General features: G+C 39.9%; 1 long non-coding RNA gene across 1 annotated transcript in view; it reads right to left on the bottom strand.

Annotated features, from left to right (window-relative positions):
* The window catches only part of LOC131381088 (uncharacterized), a 36,037-nt gene extending 16,598 nt beyond the window's left edge, over nucleotides 1-19,439 (bottom strand). The window contains exons 1-2 of the long non-coding RNA XR_009209538.1: nucleotides 19,392-19,439; nucleotides 12,585-12,675 (exon numbers count right to left, since the gene is read on the bottom strand). This is a non-coding gene — a long non-coding RNA (uncharacterized LOC131381088). The remainder of the gene's footprint in view (nucleotides 1-12,584; nucleotides 12,676-19,391) is intronic.
* Between the last annotated feature and the right edge of the window lie 262 nt (nucleotides 19,440-19,701).

Genomic DNA, 19,701 nt, shown 5'->3' with positions numbered 1-19,701 from the left:
GACGGGGAGAGGGGGAAATAGAGAAAAGATGAAAATTCAGAGTGAGCCTAGGTTAGCCCAGCAGATGTACTTTTGTTCATCCCTACTTTTGTATTCCCTGTTCTCCTAACCTGTGGACAATATTTCTTACCTTAATCTCAAAGGAACTTACAGTCCTTTGTAAGGCATACTTTCCATTTAAAACAGTAAAAATAGTTAAGACTTCGCTTTGAATCCATCCAGAGAACTCACTCTTTGCCGGGAAGAATTACTCTAGACATACAAGATGCAAAACTTCTTTCTTCCCCCACCCCCAACTTCTTATTTCTTCTTTTTTAAATCTTAGACTGGCCATGGACCTCATATAGGCCAAAAATGCCACACTCGGCTGGCCAGCAGGTAGTCTGGGGGACCCTGAGACCAGTAGACCTCATTTGAAAGGGCAACAACCACTGCCCTAGGGATTTGTGTTCTCTTGAAAGATTCCTATAATAAGCATTTTGCATATAGATGTGTGAGTTGGTGATCAGAACCGTTCTTCTAGTTGTATTATTTATGCTCTTTCAGGCGGCACAAAGGAGAAAAACCCAGACTACTTTTGATAATGGGAGTTTATTACAATCCCTGTGGTGTACGCACCATGCTTCATGGATAATAAGAATGGTAGCTCAGCAGTATTTGAATTATTGCTCAGACTGAAATCATCTCAGGGCAAATCAATAATCATAATCCCCAAAAGAGATGATATGACCAGGTTAGTTTTCACCTTTCAGTATCAAACACTCCACCTCATCAGAGATTTGCCTCATGGACACGTGACCATGCTCATGTCTAGATCAGTCATCATTTTCATCATCATCCTCCTCCTCATCATCATCCCCAACACTTATCTAGGCCCTGTTCTAAGAATTTTATATACATATACTCAATTTAATTGTATCAACAACCCCTTGGAGTAGATACTATTATCCTTATAGATATTACAGATAAGGAAACGCTATCGACTGTATGGAGTTATTGATATTTTACAGATAAGGAAACTGAGGCACAGAAAGATTAAGTTACTTGCCCAAGGTTGTCTAGCTAATAATTGGAGGAACAACAATGATGGTTCCAGGCTATTAATTGATAGCACATCCATACATCATCATTGGCCATGGCTTATTGGAGATCCCTGATTTCATCAGGTAGCCTGATTAAGGCGATAGTGCACCAGCTGTGTACTGGAGGCTCCTTGCTGCGCCAGTTAAATCCTTTTAATTTCTGGATGTGAGGAAGTTCTGGGATCCTCAGGGAAGAGCTGAGGCAGCCACTTTAGGGCTGAGGGGAGAGGCTTTTTTTCAGTGTTAAGAAGGAAGTACAGGTGGTCCCTGAGTTACGATGATTGACATGATTTTTTTTTCATTTTTCAAAATAAACTTTACTTTGGAACAATTTTAGATTTACACAAAAATCACAAAGATACCCCAGAAAATTTCTACATATCCTTTACCCAGTTTCCCCAAATGCTACCATCTCATATACCACAGTACATTTGTCAAAACCAAGAAATTAACATCAATACATTTCTATTATCTCAACTACAGATTTTACCACTCTTTCTCTACTAGTATCCCTTATCTGTTCCAAGATCTGATCCAAGACACTTCATTGCATTTAGCATGACCATTTTATTTTTATTATTGTACTTTAAGTTCTGGGATACATGTGCAGAACGTGTAGGTTTGTTACATAGGTATACATGTGCCATGGTGGTTTGCTGCACCCATCAACCCATCATCTACATTAGGTATTTCTTCTAATGCTATCCCTCCCTAGCCCCCCACTCCCCAACAGGCACTGGTGTGTGATGCTCCCCTCCCTGTGTCCATGCATTCTCATTGTTCATCTCCCACTTATGAGTGAGAACATGTGGCGTTTGGTTTTCTGTTCCTGTGTTAGTTTTCTGAAAATGATGGTTTCTAGCTTCATCCATGTCCCTGCAAAGGGCTCATCCTTTTTTATGGCTGCATAGTATTCCATGTTGTATATGTGCCACATTTTCTTTATCCAGTCTATCATTTGCTTAGGATTGTCTTGGCTATGCAGACTCTTTTTTGGTTCCATATGAAATTTAAAGTAGTTTTTTCCAATTCTGTGAAGAAAGTCAATGGTATCTTGATGGGGATAGCATTGAATCTATAAATTACTTTGGGCAGTATGGCCGTTTTCATGATGCTGATTCTTCCTATTCATGAGTATGGAATGTTTTTCCATTTGTTTGTGTCCTCTCTTATTTTGTTGAGCAGTGGTTTCTAGTTCTCCTTGAAGGGGTCCTTCACATCCCTTGTAAGTTGCATTCCTAGCTATTTTATTCTCTTTGTAGCAATCGTGAATGGGAGTTCACTCATCATTTGGCTCTCTGCTTGTCTATTATTGGTGTATATGAATGTTTGTGATTTTTGCACATTGATTTTGTATTCAGAGACTTTGCTAAAGTTATTTATAAGTTTAAGGAGATTTGGGGCTGAGATAATGGGGTTTTCTAAATATACAATCATGTCATCTGCAAACAGAGACAATTTGACTTCCTTTCTTCCTATTTGAATACGCTTTATTGCTTTCTCTTGCCTGATTGCCCCGGCCAGAATTTCCAATACTATGTTGAATAGGAGTGATGAGAGAGGGCATCCTTGTCTTGTGCCAGTTTTCAAACGGAACGCTTCTAGCTTTTGCCCATTCAGTATGATATTGGCTGTGGGTTTGTCAAAAATAGCTCTTATTATTTTGAGATACTTTCCATCAATACTTAGTTTATTGAGAGTTTTTAGCATGAAGGGGTGTTGAATTTTATCAAAGGCCTTTTCTGCAACTATTGAGATAATCATGTGGTTTTTGTCATTGGTTCTGTTTATGTGATGGATTACATTTATTGATTTGCATATGTTGAACCAGCCTTGCATCCCAGGGATGAAGCTGACTTGATTGTGGTGGATAACCTTTTTTATGTGCTGCTGGATTTGGTTTGCAAGTATTTTGTTGAGGATTTCGCATCAATGTTCATCAGGGATATTGGCCTGACAGCAAAGACACAATATACCAGAATCTCTGGGACACAGCTAAAGCAAAAGCAGTGTTTAGAGGGAAATTTATAGCACTAAATGGAGAAAGCAGGAAAGATCTAAATCGATACCCTAACGTCACAATTAAAAGAACTAGAGAAGCAAGAGCAGACAAATTCAAAAGCTAGCACAAGACAAGAAATAACTGGCCTGGCGCAGTGGCTCATGCCTGTAATCCCAGCACTTTGGGAGGCCAAGGCGGGTGGATCACGAGGTCAGGAGATCGAGACCATCCTAGCTAACACGATAAAACCCCGTCTCTACTAAAAATAAAAAAAAAATTAGCCGGGTGTGGTGGCGGGTGCCTGTAGTCCCAGCTACTTGGGAGGCTGAGGCAGGAGAATGGCACGAACCCCTGGAGGTGGAGGTTGCAGTGAGCTGAGATAGCGCCACTGTGCTCCAGCCTGGGTGACAGAGTGAGACTCCATCTCAAAAAAACAAAACAAAACAAACAAAAAAAAACTAAGATCAGAGCAGAACTGAGGGAGATAGAGACATGAAAAACCCTTCAAAAAATCAGTGACTCCAGGAGCTGGTTTTTTGAGAAGATTAATAAAATAGACCGCTAGCCATACTAATAAAGAAGAAAAGAGAGAAGAATCAAATAAAATGATAAATAAAAAATGATAAAGGGGATATCACCACTGATCCCACAGAAATACAAACTACCATCAGAGAATATTATAAACACCTCTACATAAATAAACTGGAAAATCTAGAAGAAATGGAAAAATTCCTGGACACATACACCCTCCCAAGACTAAACCAGGAAGAAGTTGAATCCCTGAATAGACCAATAACAAGTTCTGAAATTGAGGCAGTAATTAATATCCTACCAACCAAAAAAAGTCCAGGACCAGACGGATTCACAGCCGAATTCTACCGGAGGTACAAAGAGGAGCTGGTACCATTCCTTCTGAAACTATTCCAAACAATAGAAAAAGAAGGACTCCTCCCTAACTCATTTTATGAGGCCAGCATCATCCTGATACCAAAACCCGGCAGAGATTGACATGATGTTTTAACTTTAAGATTGTGTGAAAGGGAAACCCATTCAATAAAAACCATACTTTGAATACCCATACAACCATTCTGTTTTTCACTTTCAGTACAGTGTCCAATAAATTCCATGAGGAATTCAACACTTTGTTATAAAACAGGCTTTTTGTTAGATGATTTTGCCCAACTGTAGGCTTATGTAAGTGCTCTAAGCATGTTTAAGTTAGGCTAGGCTAGGCTAAGCTATGCTGTTCCATAGGTTAGATGTATTAAATACATTTTCAGCTTATAATATTTTCAACTTCTGATGGGTTTATTGGGAAGTTACCCTATCATAAATCAAGGAGCATCTGTATGTCAATATTTTAGTAATAGATAATCTCCAATGGTACTTAGCACTGCCCTCTGAATATTTATACATACTTACATGACTCAAATTCTATTCAGTTTTCCTTAGTCTTTTTTCCTCTAAACAGGAATAAAGGCATCAGTTATACCATCTCTTCTCCAACACAGACACAATCTACCCTTTTAGTAATGTACCATTTGTACTATCAACTTTAGAATTGAACAATAACAATATGGGATATCTTCGGACCCTGTATCTGAAATTAGTTTGAGTGAGATTAGCTCAGGTGGCAATGTTCAAATGTATAATTCATTTCTGAATGAATTATACATTTATTATAGAACTAGTAAGAGAAGGATATGTTTTGAGGGCCAGACAGCATCTCCTTTTGCATTTACAAGTTCCCAGCTACCCAGGCTGCTGCAGTGGAGTTCTCTAAACCTCTTTCTGATTGAGCGATGCTCCATTCATGAACTGTTGTTTGCTCAAATAAACCCTTTTAAGTTTATTTTGTCTAAAGTTTTTCTTTTGACAGGAATAATTGATTTAATTCACCTAGGTATAAGCCAGTAAAAGTCTTTCTGCCCCTGTCCAAAAAACCCTCTGAATGAGCTATTGTAACTTGGATATGGTAAATCATCTTCTCTTATTAGGCTTTGTAAGTTTCATTAGTGGGCCATGCAAGGTTCTAATCTGACAATTTTTTTTTAAAGTAACTATAACAACCCAGGGCAGTCCAAGCCATCTATTCAGTTGCTTTCCCTTCAGCTATCAGAAAAGATGCCTTGAGGAGATTCTGTGAGGTCATGTGCCAGAAGTGGATTCTGGGTCGATTCCAACGATTTCACAGGCAATTCTTCTGGAGAGTATCACTAACTCAGAAAAGACAGCTTTAAGGAAGTCAAGAGAAAAATCTCATAGACATGCTATCAAAGAACTGGTTACCCTCAACTTTTTTTTTTTTCCTGTAATAAACAGCCTAAATGGGATACCTTAAAATTGCCTTCAGAGGGCCGAACTCCAAACAAGGTGATTAAAATAGGCTTTTCCTTTTAAAATGACCTTAAACTTGAGGCATTTAGTTCAGAAAGACTGTTTTTTGTTTCTTTGCTTGTTTGTTTTTCAGTCCTCCATGAATCTATGACAAACAGCAGCCAATTGTCAACAGTTGCCAGGTAGAAAAGAATTGAACTAATCTGACGTGGCAGCTCTTCTCCCATCCCAAACTTGACAGTTTTCATGTTATGCTGGAATTATGTGCTCAGAAGGACTTAAATCCTCTCTTCTGATAACCTTATACCTTACACCAGCTCTAAGTTGTAGAAGAAATAAGGAAATTTTACAGTGCTGAAAATGGCCCCTTTGTGACACAGTATTGCTCAGTTTGGTATCTACTCCGGTTGAGAGCATTCTCTGAACCCCAAACATGCCAGAACTTCATAACCACTCCTCCTCTGGGGGATGGGCATATGGCTTCTCCTGATACTAGAATCCCAGTTGCAAGCTGATGGGAAAGATTCACTATAACTACACGGTTTCTGAGCTTCAGTTAAGATTTATTTCCTTGGCTTTGAATGACAAATGTCAGTCTGGTTTGACATATTCCATTCTGGTGGGTTATTTTCTTTTCTGTTTATTAGAACTCCATGTTTTAAGTAAGGACAACAACAAGTAATACCCAAGGATAAAGGTGGAATTGAGGTCTGAGAAAAACCTAGTCATAACTTCTGAACTTTCCACTACCATTCCAATGCTATTTGAAACAATTTTTATTGTGGGATAAGTGAGGAAACTCTTTGCCATAACCCAGCAAACATTTAGGGCCTTTCTGCGCCTCTACCCATACCCCCTATCCCCCTTAAAATCACCCAGTAGAAACTCTTCTGGTGGGATTTTAAAAATTATTTTTGTTTTTTATGGGTAGGTAGTAGGTATATATATATATTTATGGGGTATATAAGATGTTTTGATACAGGCATGCAGTGTATAATAATCACATCAGGATAAATGGGGTATTCATCACCTCAAGCATTTATCCTTTGTGTTACAAACAACTGAATTATACTCCTTTAGTTATTTTTAAATATACCATTAAATTATTATTGACTATAATCACCCTGTTGTGCTATTAAGCACTAGACTTTATTCATAATTTCTAATTATTTTTTGTACCCAATAACCATCCCCACTTCCCTGCCAACCTCCCACTACCCTTCCCAGACTCTGGAAACCATCCTTCTACTCTCTATCTCCACAGGTTCAGTTGTTTTAATTTTTAGCTCTGGGGGGTATTTTTACTATAGTGTATAAAACTTTGTCAAATGTTTGTCTATTTATTTGTGTTAATCCATGAATCTTTAAGAGATTATTCAGGTCAAATGGCTCATTCTACCAATGAAGAAACTGAGGACTCCAAGAGAGGAAATGATTTGCCTAAGATCCCAGTAAGAGAGTGGAAGAGCTGGGATTCGACATCAACACTGCCAACATGCATCTAAGTTCATTACCACCATATGCTTTGTGATACAACTCACTACTTAATAAAAATCAAGTTATAGCAGCAACTTACAATCTATGGAGTGAGAAAAAGGTCTGGTAGATCAATATGTATGCAAGAGAAAGTAAAAGAATCTAGGGAAAAGGAGGGTTCAATTTAACTTTGTCCCCAAAGCTCAGGTACATACTTTAAAAACATAATTTATTTTTTTACACCTGGCAGGATTTTACATTCAACATGAGACAGCAGTAGAATGCATTTCCAGTTTAAGGTTAACCCAAAATAGGTCATGGTTAGAATTTGATTGGGGAGGGAATTGAAAACATGTTTAAAGTTAACCCATAAGACACTCATTGCGTGATTCAGATGCCTCATGTCTCAAGTCTGTTCATAATCCAAGACTCTCTAAACCACAGACAAAGCCATCACACATAAAGAACAAGATCTAAAGTCTAATTTATCCTTTTACTGCAGTTCAGCAGATGAATATCCCAAATTTCAAAAAAAAAGTAAAACATGATTTTATTTATCAGAAATCTGATGTGATAAGAATATTTAATAATTTAACTTTAAAAGAACGTACATCAAGGAAAGTGCATACAAGTGTTTGGTTTGATGAATCATCACAAACTGGATGCATTCATGTAAGCAACCCTACATCAAGAAACCATGCATTATTAGCACCTTCTCTGGCCCCTCAGTCACTGGACTATCCTCTCCAATCCCCAGAGTAATAACTATTTCCTGCCTTCCAACCACATATACTAGTATCTCCTCTTGTGTACTTCTTATAAATGGAATGACGTAGTATGCCCTTCTTGGGGTCTGACTTCTTTTGCTCAGTCTTGTGCTTGTAAGAATCATCCATATTGTTGCATATATTTATAATTGTTCATTCATTGTGCGATTCTATTACTAGTTAGCCATTTTATTGTTGTCGGGTGATATGGTTTGGCTGTGCCCCACTCAGATCTCATCTCAAATTATAATCCAAATTGTAACCTCCATATGTCAAAGAAGGGACCCGGCGGGAGGTGATTGGATCATGGGGGTAGTTTCCCCAGTGCTGTTCTCCTGATAGTGGGGGAGTTCTCATGAGATCTGATTTTTTGATAAGTGTCTGGCACTTCCCCCTTCTCTTTCTCTCTCCTGCTGCCTTTTGGAGAAGGTACTTGCTTCTCCTTTGCCATCTGCCATGATTGCTAAATTTCCTGAGGCCTCTGCAGCCATGCAGAACTGTGAGTCAATTACATTTCTTTCCTTTATAAATTACCCAGTCTCAGGTAGTATCTTTATAGCAGTGTGAAAATGGACTAATACATTGGGTGTTTGAGTAGTTATTCTAAAGATATTTTATAGTGTCAAATTGTTTGCAGAAAACATTAACTCAAAGGGAATAAACTCATATTTTAGAGATCTGGTACAGTCCACTAAGGGAAAATACTAGCTCACATGATGGAATTATTTTCCAAAATTTCCGATCCTGAGGACAGTATTGTATGTTTTGGTGTGGGGCTGTGTGTGTGTGTGTGTGTGTGTGTGCGTGTGTCTAACTCAGTGTCCTCCCAGCCAACAATTTCCATTGAGCCTTTAGTGACTAGAACATGAGGCTGGCAGTGAGGAGACTTAATGCTGCATGCTCCACTCAAGATGAATGGCTGAATTATTGTGACATTAGCAAACAAGTAATTCGTTTCCCATGTCATTGTTCCTCATCTCAAGCTGGTTAGCCAAGCCTTTTCAAAATCCCAACTTGTTCAACCTGATACCAGTTACAGTCCATTTCAAGCTCTTCTGTATGAAATGCAATCTTGTCAGAGGGAAGACACCTGCTCCCAGCAGGAGGGTTGCTCACCAACTGCCAAAGCCTTTGTTACAGTGTCTAGAAACAAAATGATCTTTCCATCTGGAATGTGTCTGCCACCATAACTGCCTGTCTTGAGTTGACTGCCAACCTGTGCTACCAGAACAAGACAGAGAAACATGGGCAGAGAGTGTTGGGAAATGGGTTTCTATGAACTCTTGTCATTGTGATTTTAAAGCTAATTTTCTCTAAATGAAGAGCATGGGTGACCTCAGCAAAATACACTTATGTCTAGATCTGATTTCTCCTTTTGTGGTCCCAGTTCTATCTTATTTACTTCTTATCGCCTATTTCGAATTTTTACAAAACCTCATATACTTAGCAGTGGCAGAGATTCGAGTTACCCCGAGTTACCCGCAGCGTATATATGTGGGCCCATAGCAACTTCAGTCCTTGCCTCCTCAGAAGAAAGAATTCGACTGACGGGCATAAGACAGAAAAAAGAGACTGAGGCAAGTTTCAGAGCAGGAGTGGAAGTTTATTAAAAAGGCTTTAGAACAGGAAAGAAAGGAAAGAACCCTTGGAAGAGAGCCGAGTGAGCACCTGAAGGTCAAAGAGAGAAAAGAAGTGCCTTTAGCCTTGATCCTGGGATTGTATAGACTCACTTTTTCCCCATGATTCTCTCCTTAGGGCTTTCCACATGCGCGGTGCCCTCCTTACCTTTGGGAATTGAGCACACACAGTGTATTTAGGGAATTTTATGCATGCCCATGTGAGGCTTCCTTCCTTTTTCTGGTGGAGTGTACCCGGAAGATCATACTTCACCATTTTTATCTCTTAATGTGCGTGCCCAGGAAGTTGCTTCTCCCTGGGATCTGCCTTTAGTTAACATGTTAACAGGTGCAGACCTTCAGGAAATGGCCTCTCCCTGGCTTTGGCTTCCAATTTATCAATTTTAGAGCAGCAATGCAATAATTGCCGAACCATCACCCAACATTTCTAGTGGGTCAGGGGAGGGCTCTCTCTGCCCCACTCATGGCTAACTACCTATAACAATAATAATTTTCATTTTTCTTCACAGAAAACACACTCCTATTTGGGGTCCCCAAAACTAGTGGGCTGCTGCTTTTCTTCGCCTCTCCACCCCACTCCCCAACCCCTGCCACTCTGGGCTACCAGGCTCCTCTGATCCCCTCAGTCCTGGAAGGCAACTGCATCACACAGGATGGACACAAAGGGATCCATGCCTTTGCATTGAGGCTCTGTCACAGGATGCTCCTTTCTAGCATCCAATTGCCCAGCATCCCATTAACTATGCAGCTCTGCTAAGAACTTACCATGGGTGTCCCTCAGTGGAATTTGCTGCTACTTAACACTGTGAGTCAGGTCCATTTCATGGTTAATAGATGCATGTTCCAATGCCAATTCCCTTCCCCAGATTGGAAATTACCAGTGTGCTCATAATTTCCACTACCTGTCCCTCAGAGTTATGAGGAAGCAGAGGGCTTCTGAAAAGTGTGGCTTTATTTCTATCTTCACTGGTTTGGGCTCAAAATATAGCCAGATATAGTTTTCAAGCGGCAGATTTTAAAAAATTTCACAATGGAAAGTGTACACCAATATAAAGAAAGTATTTTAATTAAAATTAACAAATATTTTTAAGATACTGTTTCCCATAGAAACTCATTTAAAAGAACTGTAAGATTTCATCTAGGGACATCTATCTTACGTAATTGCTGTTAATGGGATAAAGGCCACCCACTTTGATGGCTGAAGGTAGGATACCGAGAAAGAAAAACTTGAAACTTAACTACCTTAAGACATTCTGTAAATTGTAAAGCATAACACAAATGCAAAGGATTGTTATTTTAATTGACCCCAGGAATTAAATTTTTAAAAATTGTCTAAATACCCTTGGTCTCCAAATTGGTTATAATCCTAAAAAACAGCTCTTACTGAACCACAATACAAAAATCTCTCCCCTTTGTACAAATCTCTTCCTCTAAGTTTATTTCCTCTGCAGGTAAATAACATCCCATGGGTTTCATCTTTGCATCCTATTTGATTAAAACAACACTAATTACCAGCTAATCTACCTCACTCTTAACAAACTATTGTGTTCTAACAAGTGTGGTTTCGTTTATTTGCTTTTCCTCCTCTAGGGAGAAAAAAAAGGATGAGAAAAGGTAGATATCAGTTTGAGGTCAGCAAGGAGATTTATAACTAAACTACCAGGGGAATCGCCACCATTTAGCCATAAAGCATTTTCCCCTGCAAGCTCAGGAAGTATTTCCAATTATTTACAAACAGATAACATTATGTAGCTCCCTCAGTATTATAGATAAGTCAACCAAAAACAACTAGTTTGACAAAAATTGCCCAGCATCCCATTACCTATGCAGCTCTGCTAAATACCCACCATGGATGTCCCCCTGTGGAATTTGCTAAGAAAACATAGTGGAATGAGTTGCCCTCTAGAATTCTGGAAGTCATGGGATCAGCAGCAGGAAATGGCTCATATCATTGATGCACCAACTACATCAATTGAAAGATTAGTTGTGTGTGTGTGTATGTGTGTGTGTTTCTGTGTGTGTGTGTGTGTGTGTGTGAGAGAGAGAGAGAGACAGAGAGAGAAAGAGAAGGGAAGAGAAAAGAGAGACGGAGAGAGCATAAATAGATGGTAAACATGCAGCAAGTGTAAGCAAATGTTCTAGAGCTTCCAACTGAATGAATGTTTTATTACAATCTGTCCAGAGACAGCTCAGCTTAGTGATCACTAGAGAAAGGCCTTTCTTCTGGCTCAGCTTTTGAGAGTGAAAAGTTATTTTCCTCATCTTAAGGTAGATAAATTCGTGTTGTACTATGGTATAATTGGGAAGCAATTCAGCCATGCTAAGTCTGAGACTCTGAGACAAAATAAATGACTCTAGTTTAGTGGTGCATATTTAAAATTCTACAAAGCAACAGTTTTGAAAGTTTACCTTTTATTTTCTGCTTTTCTAAAATGCTTCCTCTACAGATGCTGAGAGAGGTCCAGGTCACTTCTGTGTTTGGGGGCTCTTGGTATATTATAAAATACAATTCACATTGAATGGGAGCCCCTGGGCACAAGAGACTCTACACCTGTCACTCTTCTGATAGGTTTACTTCATTTCTACCAGTTCATGGTGCTGAATAAATCTTAGCAGTGGGAAGTGATTGGAAAAATAGGTGGTTCTCACCAGTGGTTCTCAAAGTCAAGTGTCACCTGATTCAGAATGATCTGAAATTCCCATTAGAAATTCAGATTTTAGAGGCTCATGTTAGACCACGTGAGTCAGTCTCTTTGGACTGGGTCTCAGGAGTTTGCATTTATTACAATGCTTAGGTGGCTGTTTTGGGCACAGAAATGTTTGAATGTTTGAGAACCATTGAGATAAGGGGTGGGGACTGAGAGCAAGGGGGCTCGATTTCAGATGTTATTAAAGTTGCTGCTAAGAATCACCATTCTGCTTACATTCTGTGTGAAAAGACCACCTGTCAATGTCCACATTTTTATTGTTTGTTTTTAGAAACAGGGTTTCACTTCTTTATCCAGGCTGGAGTCCAGTAGCAGGATCATAGTTCATTGCAGCCTTGAATTCCTAGGCTCAACTGATCCTCCCCACTTAGTCTCCTCAGTAGCTGAGACTACAGGTGTGCACCACTGTGCACAGCTAATTTTTTTATTTTTGTAGAGATAGGGTCTTGCTATGTTGCCCAGGCTGGTATCAGACTTTTGGCCTCAAGCAGTTCTCCTGCCTTGACCTCCCAAACTGCTGTGATTATAGTCATGAGCCACTGGTACTGGTCCCAATTTTGTTTTTTTAAACCAACCTGTTTCTGCTGTCATGATGAAACACAAGAAGCAGTTACTTTGAACCCAAGGTGCTCCTGCTGTTTCCTTCCTAGTAGGTTCTTGTAGCCACTAGAATGAAGAAATAAACATTTTTTCCTCCAGAAAAGGCTTCTTGCAATATTCTTCAGAAAACCCTGAGAAGGGCCTGCACATAGCTATACCTGTCAGGAATTGACCCTGTGGGACAGAAGCTACCACAGAGGTGAAGAAGGCAGGATAGCAGGACAAGAACTATGTCATCCCTGAGTTGTCCCACTCAACACTGCCCTCTGCACGACTCAGGGAATTCACAGGCTAACATTCTGCCACAGGAGTGAGATGAAGGCTCAGAGATTCAGGGCCAATAAAAATATGTTGCTCCTGTGAACCTGAACTTGGGTGGGTTCCTCCCCTTCCCCACCACACACTATATTTTACTTGAAAGAATATTTTCAATGAGTGCAAAAATGCCTGGCCTCTTCCATGGAAAGGATCTAGACAGTGTCCAAAGAAAACAGAACTAGAGTAGCCCTGGGACTGTTTACAAGGAGTCCCCGCATGGCATCGAAAATGACACCAGATCGCCATCCAGGCTTGGGAGCATCTTGGCTAAATTGCGTCCCTGAATGAGATGGTATAAAAGCTGTAGGTAAACTATAAAGCAATGCATGTGTTGGTTGCTACTCTTACCATTAAGAGCAACAAGCAAATTACCAGATGATGTCATTTGCTAAGTAATCACCTCTTTAATAGAGTGATTCTATCTGCACTGGGGCTGTTAGCATGTCAAAACAAAGCTTTTTGAACCTAGAAAAATTGTGCCTTGTGCTGGCATTTGTTTTGATTCTGAAGGTTACACTACATACTGTAACAGAAGATTTGGCGTACTGCTGAGAAATTATTTATTCCTCTGATTCCGTTCCTCTCCATTGAAATTCTTCAAAGCCCAGTACAAGTGTCACCTTCATGAAGTCTTGTGATGGCCCTCTCTCCAGCCAAAATTAACTGCTCATTCCAGTTTAAAGGTTTTACAAGCACTTGCTATCTGCAAATGGCTATACAGGTTCATGGAGAAGTAGAGATGCCTCTCTCCTTGGTAATGACCTCTCGGAGATCTGGGCCATGACATTTCTACTTCTCCATGAGCCTGTATAGGCATTTGCAGTTAGCAAGTTCTTGTAAAACATCCACTAAATTTAAGTTTGTAGTTCTACAACAGGAGTCACAAATTGGCAGGCCATAGGCTAGAAATACCTTTCAAATGTTGACATATTATGTCTATTAGCAGATTTCACATAGAACTCTGGATATCTGGCATCTCCTATGAATACAATCAGCTCAAACAGAGTAGCAGCTGCCCCAACTGGAGGGGCCACACTACCTCTAATTTTCCACAGTTGCTTGCTTTTTAATCATTTGTTTTACTTGCCGGCCACTGTGGGCACCCTTTTCACAAAGACACCTCTTTTTTTTACCTTCTTATATGTTAGCCAGGATTAAATGCCTCCGTGTATGGATGGATGTCTGTGCTTATGAGGGAGGCAACTCGGAGCCAAAACTATATGTTTGCCTGGATCAATTATTTATAGGCCAAGTGCCAAGTAATCAATTAGTTTGCTGTGCTCTATGACTTAATTTCGTTTTTAAGATGACAAAATGTGATCTGATCGTATTTTGGTTAATTGTTTAAGGCAGCAGTCCCCAGCCTTTTGGGGACCAGGGACTGGTTTCGTGGAAGATAATTTTTCCCTGGAAGTCGGGGTGGGGGGTGGCTTCAGGATGAAACTGTTCCACCTCAAATCATCAGGCGTTAGGTCCTCATAAGGAGCATGCAACCTAGGTCCCTTGCATGTGCAGTTCAAAATAGGGTTCATGTTCCTATGAGAATCTAATGCCACCGCTGATGTGATAGGAGGTGGAGCTCACGCAGTAAGGCTTGCTTGGCTGCTGCTCACCTCCTGGTATGCAGCCTCTTTCCTAACAGGCCACAGATTAATACCAGTCCTTGGCCCAGGGGTTAGGGGTCCCTCGTTTAAGGCTTATTGGCTTTTGTGGAATACTAATCAAGCTTCAACAAGAAGTCAGTACAGATACAATTAATATCAACATTCACACCTAGTTCTCACCGGTCTAAGTTTTCACTAGCTTTTGACACTTTTACAGAATCTCCTTCCTTAATTATTCCTATGAATCCCCGCAAGGGTTTACAAGTTGACAAGGTTTTCTCTACCTGAGGTTTCTGTTTCCCTACTTTCTGTCCCTTTCCTTCACCTGTCCCAGGCTGGTTTCTGACCCCATTGGCTTAGAGAGCAGTTCTGATAATGGCCTCCAGGTCACCAAGTACAATGGATATTTTTTCAATGCCCTTTGTATTTCATCTATTGTCAATCCTTCCACTGTCGTCCATACTCCTTTTTCTTGAAGCTCTCTTATTCTTTGGTCCTTGTGATAGCACACCCTTCTTATATTCCTTCTAGCTATCCGATTTCTTTGTCTAAAGCCTTTTCTTGAATATTTCACTCCGCTGACCATTAATATTTGAGTTCTTCAAGATTGAACCCTAGCCCTCTTTCCTTTTAATTCTCTATATTCTTCCTAAGAAACTTATTCATGTCCTCTACTTTAGTTACTAGTCATGTGCCAGTCATATCAAAATATATATCTATAATCCATATCTTGTCTTTGGGTTCTAAGCCATTAATTACTAGTCATGTGCCAGTCATATCAAAATACATATCTATAGTCCATATCTTGTCTTTCGGTTCTAAACCGTATAGGCCATTACCTACATGGCATCTTCTCTTGGATGCCCCACGAGCATCTCAAGTTTAACTTATCCCAAAACAAATTCATACTCCCTCCAAAATTAGTCCTCTTTCAGGGTTCTGTAGCCCATTAAATATCACAGCCATCCAGTTATGCAAGTGAGAAAGCTGGGAATGATCTGCCTCACCTACCTTCCTACCATATGATGTCCCTCACCAAGCCTGTATATTCTGTCTCCCAGACATCTTGAGCCTGCCCATCAGTCTCCATTTTTGTCATCCTCTCCTAGTCCTGGAGAGCACAGTAGACTTCTCCACATTTTTAAATGCTCTATACTCCCTTCCTACTATAAGGCCTTTGCTCACGTAGTTTCTTTCTTCTGCTCATATACCTCTATCCTCAAACTGTACCTCTTCAGCCAATTATTCCTATATCTTCTTTAGCTGTTAATTAAACATCATTTATCCAGAAAGTCTTTCTTGATCCTCTGTAGTTCAGTCGGTAATGGTGCTAATTATAGTTTTTAATTATAAACTCATTTTTGTGACTGATTAATATCTCTTTCCCACAGTGTGTTTTTGCTCATAATGCCCCCAGGAGTCTCTTGAGCTCTTATGTAATGCAGGGGGTACATATATATAGGGTAAAAGGTATTCCTTACTAATTCTATTGATCAGAAATATCTGAGTCCTAGGTCTAGCCTAGCCAAACACACTGTGATCCCTCATAGAGTTACTTTCCATTTCAAAGTAATATCAGATCTACAGAAACAAATCCAAAAGAATTTAGATCTATTAGATCAAATCTACAGAAATCATCTACAGAACAAAGCTAATAGAAATGCCTTATTGAAAACAAGAATGGATTTCTATATGTGTGACTCCATACACCTCTACCCAAACCCTAAATTTAAAATTCTTTTATACCTTCAAAAGGGAAAGTGTCAGATGGATGGCTAATGGCAGAGTATGTAAACTTGTTTCAGTAAAACCATTAAAGGAAAACTGGGAACAATATTTTGATTGATTTAGCACAACAAACAAGTTGCATTGTTTGCTACTATCATGATCTTTAGCAGTTGCATAGTATAAATCATTAGTCAATCAAGCACTCAATCTACCGTGTGAACACTAACAAAAATAGGCTAGATATGATAATTAGGTGAAAGTCTGATCATTCATGAAAATGAAAACAGGACTTCTCTCAATTGTGTGGTTGTATATGGCCATCTTGGTCCTCATACACTCCACCAGCTGTTATTCCATTACTGTAAGTTTCCCCTAAAGCATTGATACCTTCTTCAACTCATGATAAGTTCCTACATCTGAGACATGAAAAGTATTATGACTGGGTTTAGATATTTTCAAAAGAATTCCATAGACTTGCAGAGTTCAATTTCCAATCACTGTTTTCCTAATTGAAAATTTCCCAGTATGATTGCTTGGGGAATGGAGAAACTATCTTTACAGGATACTTCTTAGGGTATTGGTAGGCAGACTTCAGGAAAAGACATGCATAACTAAGAAGGAGGAGATCATAGAAAATATTAAAAGTCAAAGGGTCATATTCTAGAGTTATATCCTATAGGTGGTAAAAATTTTTAAGGCAAACAAATGAACAATAAAAGACAAGTATCTTTCAAGCAGTCTAGTTTCGTTTCTCCAGGTTTTTCTGTGCGTTTGTGGTCTCTGAAATATTGATTTTCAGTGACATCAATTCATCCCTAGGTAAAGTTTAAAATTGTCATATGTTTTTCACACTTGGCACACCTCATCTGGATATTTCCCAAATCAGAATAGACCTTCAGTGAACAAAAAGTAAGAGAGAGTTTTTGAGTCAAGAAGGATGAGCTTCGAGTCACCTTTTCCACAGATATTCTTATCAGAGTTTGTTATTGTTTGAAAGCTGATCATTTGCTGATCTGCCATGAGATGTTGAATGGAGTTAGTGCTGTGCTACACTTCTGAGCACTGGGAATCATTTGGAAATCAAATCTTCTAGCGCAATCAATGACTGTCATTTATCTTCCAAAGGTACATTTGACAAATCAGATTTTCTCATTTTCCTCTATTGTGACTTTCAAGCATGCTTCCTGTTAGAGAAGAAACACGGAACTCTCCTTTCAACTGCTTTCCATACAATTAACATCAAAGAGAAACAAATGACTCGCAGTCACAGGTAAAAAATTAGCCAATTACATACTGAAACTGGGACAAACAATAATGTCAATAAAATCGACTGGCACAAGAAGCCAGACCCATGAAGCCAGGACACGTGGCAGAACATAAGACTTTTAGTCTCTGCAGAATCTCACTCCCCTTCCATTCTGTCACCCACTAGCAAAACTGGATAAATAGACAATAGATAATGGAGACTGGAATGAAAACCCATGGCTCTGGCAGAGGTCATTTAGGGCCAATTTATCCAGGACAGCTGTGTAAGTCTGTGGAATGGACAAAAGCACTTCCCTCTTCCCCTTATGTAAACCTTCACATAAAGGCGTTAGCTTCATAGCACTTGAGACAGATGAACATTATTTCTAAGACATAATTCTTTTTTCTCTGGCATATAATTGGGAGGGGAAGAGAGCCATCGGTTAAAAATTCAAATACTTAAAAATTTGAACACTGTTTGCCAGACATTAAGAATAAATGGCTTGATTCAAGGTCAGGCGTCTTTGCAATGAAACGATCAGCCTGAGACATCACTGAGCTGGCCACCACACCATCTTCACAGCGCATCACTCTCCGAGCGGTCAGGGACTTGAGGCACATCCATCTGGATTGAGTAGACAGGCCATGGTGATCCAAAGTGACAGATTCTATTGCTCAATGGTCTTGTCGTTCCAGTTGATCAGACACAGCTTCAATTTTGACTAGGAGTTTAGAGATGGCAATGCTCAATGCATTCCAATTTGCAGTGATACTATAAAGGGGTTAGATGTTGAGCTCCCATTGGTTATCTGGAGTCTGTGTGGTACAGATAATAAGCTATAGGTCCCATTATCCCCGGTGTCTGAATCCCTCCCCAGAAGAAAGTTAGGTGCTTAGAGAGGTTTATTAACTATTTAATGCCACTTAGAATACCATTTCATGCATTATTGCTACAGTAATGCACTCTTACACTTGCAAGGGAGCAGAATAACCATTTCCATGAGAGGTAGAGAAATGCCACTTTGGCTTGGCCTCTGACATCCTCCTAACCATCTCCAATCATGCCATTTTCAGGGGCGGGAGTGGCCTTCATATATTATGGTCTGTTGTGGGACAGGGAAGAGGGTTTGGCCTTACTTAAAATATAAGTTTGGACTCTTATGATTACAGTATTTTTTAAAGGCCAAAATACCTAGAGTAACTTTATAATAACCAAAAGCCAGTTTGGACATAGTATTTTTTTGCTTGTCAGTGGGTTTATTTCTCTCCCCTTAAGGCTAGAATGGCATTGGTTATCGAATGCTTTTTTCCTGTCGAAGAAAGAGAGAAGTGGAAGAGGGACAGTGCTCCTTGTCCTGTATCCTTTCAGACTGCACTACATGTTTCCTCACACAGTATCCCGAGGGCTGGCTGTGGGGCCTGGGGAATGGGGTGATGAGCCGAGGTCAGCCCAGCACCCACAGCTGCCATCCGGACGTGGAGAAATGAGCCATGCCTTATGATACCCACGTGAAGGTCTAATGACCACATGGAGTGGCAGGCATTAGAATCTAATAGAAAAGTCTTTGAAAATTTAATCGTCATATTATGCAACAGATTCCTGGTCCCATTCATAAAGCATCAAAGTTGAGACTCAGATTTTTCTATTCTAAAAGACAATGGACCTCTATTACACAACTCAAAGAAGAAAATCCCAAGATTGGCTAACTTGAAACCCTCAGCAATTTTCTCTTCGGTTTTCTTTTTTTCCTGCTACTTCTGACCTGCAAGCAAAACTCCACTGTGACTTGACAGAACTCTCCTCTCTCTAAGTGATTTACAGAACAAAGGCAGCTTTAAGGAGGTGGGAGTCATCTTTTTCACAAGGTGTTTTCTGGGCTGACTTACCATACCAGGAGCTATCCTGGAGTCATTTTATCAGTCCAGTTCTGAACTGTGATAGCAATAAATGTTGCTAAGGGGCTGCATTTCCCTTCAGAATAATGTCTGAGAAGTGTTACCAGAGCAACCATGCCAAGTCAAAGTCCAGCCAGGGTGAATGGGAAAGGAGTGTTCCCAAGGAACGGCCTGAGACAGGGTTCCAGGTATTGAAATATTCAGATTTGAAGCTTCTGGAAGTCCTTTCAGTGACCGCAAATGAGTGTGTATGTGTAGATGGAGGAGAGGAAGGGCGGAGAGAACAATGTTTTCTACCCTT

The sequence above is a fragment of the Hylobates moloch genome, unplaced genomic scaffold (assembly GCF_009828535.3).
Source record: "Hylobates moloch isolate HMO894 unplaced genomic scaffold, HMol_V3 SCAFFOLD_14, whole genome shotgun sequence".
In the NCBI taxonomy this organism is placed as follows: Eukaryota; Metazoa; Chordata; class Mammalia; order Primates; family Hylobatidae; genus Hylobates; species Hylobates moloch.
This window is presented reverse-complemented; position numbering and strand designations above follow the sequence as displayed.